The sequence below is a fragment of the Hordeum vulgare genome, chromosome 6H (assembly GCF_904849725.1).
Source record: "Hordeum vulgare subsp. vulgare chromosome 6H, MorexV3_pseudomolecules_assembly, whole genome shotgun sequence".
Lineage (NCBI taxonomy): Eukaryota > Viridiplantae > Streptophyta > Magnoliopsida > Poales > Poaceae > Hordeum > Hordeum vulgare.
The window spans coordinates 258,674,526-258,681,994 of NC_058523.1; the positions used below are offsets into that span (position 1 = coordinate 258,674,526).

General features: G+C 48.0%; 1 pseudogene; it reads left to right on the plus strand.

The window, feature by feature from the left end:
- The first annotated feature begins 234 nt into the window (after nt 1–234).
- LOC123405374 overlaps nt 235–7,469 on the plus strand; it is a 25,118-nt pseudogene continuing 17,883 nt past the window's right edge.

Sequence of the window (7,469 nt, forward strand, 5' to 3'; positions counted from 1 at the left end):
AGTAAATAAAAACCGAGCGGTTTTCTTAGCTAAACCGAACAGGTAACTACTTCTAATCTAGCACGTTCGTGTAGGATCCAACGGTGCTGGAGGGATGGGGGTGCTCACCGTGGAGATGAACTCCGGCAGGAGCTTGACGGCGGCGGCGGCTCGGGCGCGGGCGGGGACGGCGCCGCACGGGGTCTCCGGCGGCGGCGAGAGCTCTAGAGGGTGCGGGCGAGGGCGGCGAGCGTGATGGTGGCGTCGGGGCGGTGTTGGGGTGGTCGGAGGCGGTGCCGTGAGCGGCCGAAGGCGGCCGGCTTCGGGTGCTCCGGCGAGGGCAGCAAGGGCGACGGGGCGGAGCTTGGGCGCGGCGGCGGCGGGTGGAACGGAGTGCGGGGGACCGGGGCAGTATTTTCAAAGCAAAAATAAAAACTTTTATAAAATGTTTTTTCAGAAAATCCCCTAAATGCTTTATTTCTTTTTGCAAATATTCTCACATAAAACTTTGGATTTCTTGGCTCCATATATTTCAGAAATGCCCCGCACTTCGGAGGGTCATTTTCCTCCGCTCTCTCTCTCTTGCGTGCAAGAGAGTATTTTCCCGGCATTTCTCGTGTGAGGAAAAATAGAAATGCAAAAGCAAAAGTCGAAAGAATTCAAATGCAAACTTTATTTCAATCAATTTGCATAGATGCTTAGCTACAATGTAAAACATTCTCAATTAGGAAACTTGGGATGTTACAAACCTACCCACCTTAAGATGAATCTCGCCCACGAGATTCGGGTTGGCTAGAAAATAGGTGCGGGTGGTCTCGACGAAGATCATCTTCTCGTTCCCAGGTGGCTTCTTCCTCGGTGTGATGGCTCCATAACACCTTGCAGAACTTGATGATCTTGCTATGGGTAACTCTGTTGGCAGTCTTGAGAATCCTGACGGGTTTCTCCTCATACGTCATATCACTGTCAAGCTGTATGGCCTCTAGGGGCACTGTATCTCTCAACGGAACATCAGCCATCTCAGCGTGGCATTTCTTCAACTGGGAAACATGGAAGACATCATGAACTCCAGACAATCCTTCCGGCAGTTCCAGTTTATATGCAACTTCGCCAATACACTCAAGAATTTTGTAGGGGCCAATGAAACGGGGTGCTAACTTTCCTTTCACACCAAATCTCTTGATTCCTCGAAGCGGAGACACCCGAAGATATGCTCGGTCTCCCACTTCATATGTCACTTCCTTGCGTTTGCTGTCAGCATAACTCTTCTGCCTGGACTGAGCTATCTTGAGTCGGTCACGAATAAGCTTGACCTTCTCTTCAGAATCTCGGATAAGGTCGGGACCAAAAAGTTGTCGGTCTCCAACTCCATCCCACATCAACGGTGTTCTGCACCTCCTTCCGTATAGAGCTTCGAAAGGGGCCATCTTCAGACTGGTCTGGTAGCTGTTGTTGTATGAGAACTCGGCATAAGGAAAATTGTCATCCCAACTAGACCCATAGTCTAGTGCGCAAGCACTCAACATGTCCTCCAGAATCTGATTGACTCTCTCGGTCTGTCCATCTGTCTGTGGGTGAAAAGTTGTACTGAACTCCAATCTCGTTCCCAAGGTTTCATGCAGTTGGTGCCAAAATTTGGATGTGAACTGAGTCCCTCTATCTGACACAATGCTCTTCGGTACTCCGTGCAGACATACGATCCTTGTCATATATATCTTGGCCAGCTTGGCACTCGTGTAAGTAGTCTTCACAGGAATGAAGTGAGCTACCTTGGTCAAACGATCGACCACAACACAGATAGAATCATAGCCAGAACGGGTCCTCGGTAATCCTGTGATGAAGTCCATATCAAGCTTTTCCCATTTCCACTCGGGTATCGGCAGAGGTTGGAGCAAACCTGTCGGCTTCTGTTGCTCGGCTTTTACTCGCTAAGAGACATCGCATATTGCTACGAACTCGGCAATGTCTTTCTTCATTCCTGTCCACCAGAAACTTTCTTTCAGATCCAGATACATCTTGGTGTTGCCGGGGTGTATCGAGTACGGGGAATCATGGGCCTCATGAAGTATCAACTTCCTGAGTTCGGGATCATTGGGCACATAGATGCGATCCTCAAGCCATAAAGTTCCGTGTTCATCCTCACGAAAACGTTTAGCCTTCCCGTCTTTCATTTTCTGCTTAATCTCAGCTATCTCCTTGTCTGTTTTCTGTGCCTCGCGGATCTTTTCTATCAAAGTGGACTGAATTTCTAGTGTGGCAACAAATCCTCTTGGAATTATTTCCAATTTGAGATCTCGGAGGTCATCAACTAACTCCTGGGGTAATCCTCCTACTATGAGTGTGTTCACATAACTCTTGCGGCTCAACACATCGGCTACAACATTTGCCTTGCCTGGGTGATAGTGCAATTTCATGTCATAGTCCTTGATAAATTCTAGCCATCGCCGCTGTCTGAGGTTCAACTCCTTCTGTGTGAAGAAATATTTCTGGCTCTTGTGATCAGTGTAAACATCACAACTATTTCCGATCAGGAAATGTCTCCAGGTCTTGAGAGCGTGCACTACGGCTGCTAGTTCTAAGTCATGCGTGGCGTAATTCAACTCATGGGGTCTGAGCTGTCTGGATGCATAGGCTACAACTTTACCTTCTTGCATGAGCACTCCTCCGAGTCCTTGACGAGAAGCGTCACAGTAAACCTGGAAATCCTTCCGAATGTTCGGCAATATCAGCACTGGGGCTGTAACCAGACGTTTCTACAACTCTTGAAAACTGATTTCACATTCCTGAGTCCAAACATACTTGGATTCCTTCTTCAACAACTTTGTCATGGGCTTGGCGATCTTTGAGAAATTCTCAATGAACCTCCGGTAATATCCAGCAAGTCCGAGGAAACTGCGGATCTCCTTGACTGAAGTGGGTGCTAGCCATTCGGTGACAGCTGCGACCTTGGCAGGGTCCATTGCTATTCCTTCTCCTGAGATGACGTGTCCGAGGAATCCGACTTCCTTCAACCAAAACTCACATTTGCTAAACTTTGCATATAGCTTATGCTCTCGAAGTTTCTCCAGAACTAGACGCAGATGTTCCTTGTGTTCCTCTTCGTTCTTGGAGAATATCAGTATGTCATCGATGAACACCACGACAAACTTGTCCAAGTATTCCATAAATACCTTGTTCATCAGATTCATAAAATATGCCGGAGCATTAGTCAGTCCAAATGACATGACCGTGTACTCATACAAGCCGTACCGAGTGGTGAAGGCTGTCTTGGGTATATCCTGTTCACGAATCTTCAACTGATGATACCCGGATCGAAGATCGATCTTGGAGAATATGCGAGCTCCAACTAACTGATCAAACATATCATTGATCATCGGCAAGGGATACTTGTTCTTGATGGTCACCTCGTTCAATGCACGATAATCAACAACCATTCTCAAGGACTTTATCCTTCTTTTCAACCAAGAGCACTCGGGCCCCCAAGGTGAAGAACTTGGGCGAATATACCCTTTGTCCAACAACTCCTTAATTTTCTTCTTGATTTCTACCAAGTCATTTGCGGGCATCCAATAGGGTCTCTTGGATATCGGGGCTGTTCTGGGTAATAGCTCAATCAAAAAAGCAATCTCTCTATCAGGGGGCATGGCCCGCAATTCCTTCGGAAATACATCTGGGTACTCCTGTACAATCGGTACTTCCTCCTGGACTACTCCCGTGAGAGAGTTTACTCGCTTACTCCGTGTCGGGCGCTGTGACACGTACTTAATCCGCTTCTGCTCGGGGGTGGTGAGCAAAATAGACTGAAGGGCACAATCAATATTCCCTTCATACTTGGCCAACCAATCCATGCCTAGGATTACATCCAATCCGTGGGACTCTAATATGATGAGGTCGGTCGGAAAATTATGGTTCCCGATGTTGAGACTCAAAGCATGGCATCCTATCCCGGCTGTCATCATGCCTCCTGGGGAACTGACCTTAATAGGCTGGCTGAGGGTTCTAGTTGGCAAACTATACTTTTCCACAACTACCCTTGATATGAATGAATGTGTTGCACCAGAATCAAAAAGTAGCAATACTGGACGTGAATTTAGCAAAAACATACCAACCACAGTATCGGGGTGATCATAGACCTCTTCAACATCAATGTGATTCACCTGAGCTCGAGGAAATGGATTGGGCTTCTTTGCTGCAGAGTTGCCGTTGCCGTTTCCATTTCCCTGCTTGTTCTGGGGACATTCAGTGGCATAGTGTCCCGTCTTCTAACACTTGAAGCAGGTGATGTGGTTCAGATCCTTCTGAGCTGGAGCTGAATGCTGCTGAGTGCCAGTACCGCCATTCTTGAAGTAGCTGTTGTTGCGGTGGTTCCCATTTCCTCCATGGTTGTGGCCTCCAAGGTTGTGCACTGGGTGGTTATGCTGGACGTGTCCTCCAAACTTACTGGATCCAGTCCCGGTATTCCCTGAATAGGGGGTGTAGCGAGGCTTCTGCTGAGTGCCGGAGTTGAACTTTCCAATCCCATACTTCCGCGTGCGGTTCTCCATTTGCTGGTGTTTCCCCTCCAAGATGAGGACCTTATCAACCAGCTCCTGGTAGTTGTTGAAGGTGGCTACAGTCAGCTGAATGCTCAGCTCATCATTGAGTCCTTCCAAGAACTTTTCCTGCTTGGCCGCATCATCGGCCACATCTCCAGGTGCATAACGGGCGAGCATGCTGAATTCATCGACATACTAAGCCACAGAGCGATTCCCCTGGCGTAAGTTGCGAAACTCACGCTTGTTCAGACTCATTGCACCAGCTGAGACATGTGCAGTATGGAAGGCTTGCTTGAACTGCTCCCAAGTGACTCCAGCAATGGGGTATGTGGTGGTGTAGTTCTCCCACCATGCAGCTGCCGGGCCTTCAAGTTGATGCGTGGCAAAGCGCACCTTCTCAGCTTCAGTATAACCAGCAGTGATAAGTTCACTCTCCATCTTGCAGAGCCAATCATCTGCCACAATGGGCTCAATGCTGCTGGAGAAAGTTGGAGGGTTCAACCTCAGGAAACGGGTGAGATTGTCGGCCTGGGGTGGATGATGGTTGTTGTTATGGTTCTGGTTCTGGATGATCAGCTGCATCAGGGTGTTCTGTTGCTGGATCAACTGGGTGAGTTCCGGCGGAAAGTTGGACTCAGGGGCGCGTCTCGGAGGCATCTGATGTTTGTAGCGGGGTGAGATTAGCATAGAACAATGGTCTAAGAGTAATTACACTACCCATATGAAATGCAACAAACAAGTATCACACCACACGTTTTATTCAATACCATCACAAAGGTTCACACGAGGATACAAAGTTCGATAATCCTAAACATCGGCCTAAACGTTTAACGATAAAATAAATTTGGTGGTCTAGTCTAAGTGTCCTCCTCAGAAAAGCATGGTGATGGGTCCTTCGGTGGAGCTTTCTTCATAGTCCTCATCATTGCTGATCAAGGGGGCTACGTCACCTTCGGGATGAAGGTTCTCGCCCATGTCCAGTTCCTCCTCCAGGTATGCAACTCGAGTCTTCAGCTTCTTGATCCTCTCCAGAAAGTCCTTCACCTCCAGTTCGTTCTCATAGTGGGCTTCCCGGGCTGCTTCTTCGAGTTCGAGTTCGCGGAGCGACAGTTGCTTGATCTTCCTGGCATACTTGATCACACGATGCTCCAGAGTCCCGCTGTGCTTCTCCAAGGTCTAGGCATAAGACAGGAGAGCGTCCTTGGTCTTGCTTGAGATGATTTCCCCGTCTTCGCTTCTCCGGGATACGGTGAATAGGTCTGGTGAAATAGGGCAGCCTTTGTACTCTTCCTTGATACGTCCGAGTGCACAATGGACCGCCATGTCCCTTCCGAGAATCCAGTTGGGTGCGATGAACTTGAAATCCACCGGCTCAGTGCGCGGCTCGAATGTCCTTCTGGGAACATGCACCTCGATCCTGTAGCATGAATCCTCCGGGTAAGACGAAGTCGGCTTCCCTGTGACAGTCGGCAGAGCAATCCTCAAGTCCTTGGTGATCTGCACCAGCTCCTTTCCGAAAGGCATAGTGGCGTCGGGTTGGCAAAACTCCGTGAACTTAACAGGGATGAAGGTGGCCATGTAAAACATTGGAAAATCGGAGAGAAGTTAGAAATGATCACAAGAGAAAATAGAGGATTTATAGACATAAGAAAATAGTTCTCTTCCTAAGGCTTTTCCATTCCTAGAGGTTACGTCCTATGGTCAGCGTGTGCTCTGATACCATTTCTGTAGCGACCCGACTCAAGACGAGTCAAGCCTCTGGTGTTTCCGTACCATCCCAAGATCATGCTGGTACAGACTCAGTACATAATGTATATATTCAAGAGTTCAATCACATAGCTTTATTAATCGAAATCTCATAATGAGTACTTTATTACAATAAAGGATTACAATAAGGTGGTTGAAGTCCATCTCATGAGATATCTAACGAAGACTAGCGGAAGCATTAGGTAGACGATTCCATCCGACTCCAGGGCATGTCGCTGAGCATAGATCGTAGCCTCACTCCTGGTTGGAAAAGTACTCTGCAACATGATATGTTGCAGCCGTGTAGGTCAGCATATGGAATATGCCGCCAAGTCATCAAAGAGAGGGGTAAAATAATAATCAACTATCTCTACATGCATATTTGGTAGGTGGGGCTATAAGTTTTGCATAAAGCCAATTTTAACCTACAACAAGAGGGGCTGGAAGGAGAATATTACTATATTGTTTGTTGTTAATGAGATGGTTCCGCCAACCAATTCTCGTACCTGAATAGTTGTTAACACCCACATCATTATTAAGTTGTGTCGAGAGTTCAGGGGAAATTCAATGCCTTCGGCTCAAGTTGTCCATGACCGTGGACACGGCTAATCGATTAGGTTGGGCACTCTGCAGAGTTTTGCACACGTTCCCCACAAGATTTGATCGCCTCCGTGTTTGTCCTCGCACTTCAGCGTGTTTGAAGACCGAATGATCAAAACATGGTCTTTCAACGGGTCCCTCTGAATCCCTGTCGGTGCCCATCCATTTACTACCGTTCTTCTACATCTGCTAGCACCGCCTGTCCAGAGTCGCCCTGTTGTCCAACCAAGCCAGAGCCCATAATGACTTGTGGCTGTGCAGGTAAGCCTTGAGTCTTGAAGTCTCCATCCGTTTCTTCGAGCCTGGGTGAAGCTTCCCGCAGGATGTCATGGCCTCTCCAGCATCCCGGGTCATCCACTGGGTTCTCCAGGGAGCCGATCAACCGTCCTTCACCCAGAGTTGCATTGCGTCCGAGGTCTTGAAAATCTTGTCTTAACCGGTCTTGATTATTTAATCAACCTCGCATCACTCGTGTTATGCACTCAACCGAAAACCCGTCTACTCAAGCATAGGAATAAGAAATTTGTCGTCCCGGGGCCAAGTATCGGGGTTGTTGTGTGCCTACCACATGATACTACAAACTATACTAAAATTTCCAAGTACCTAAGC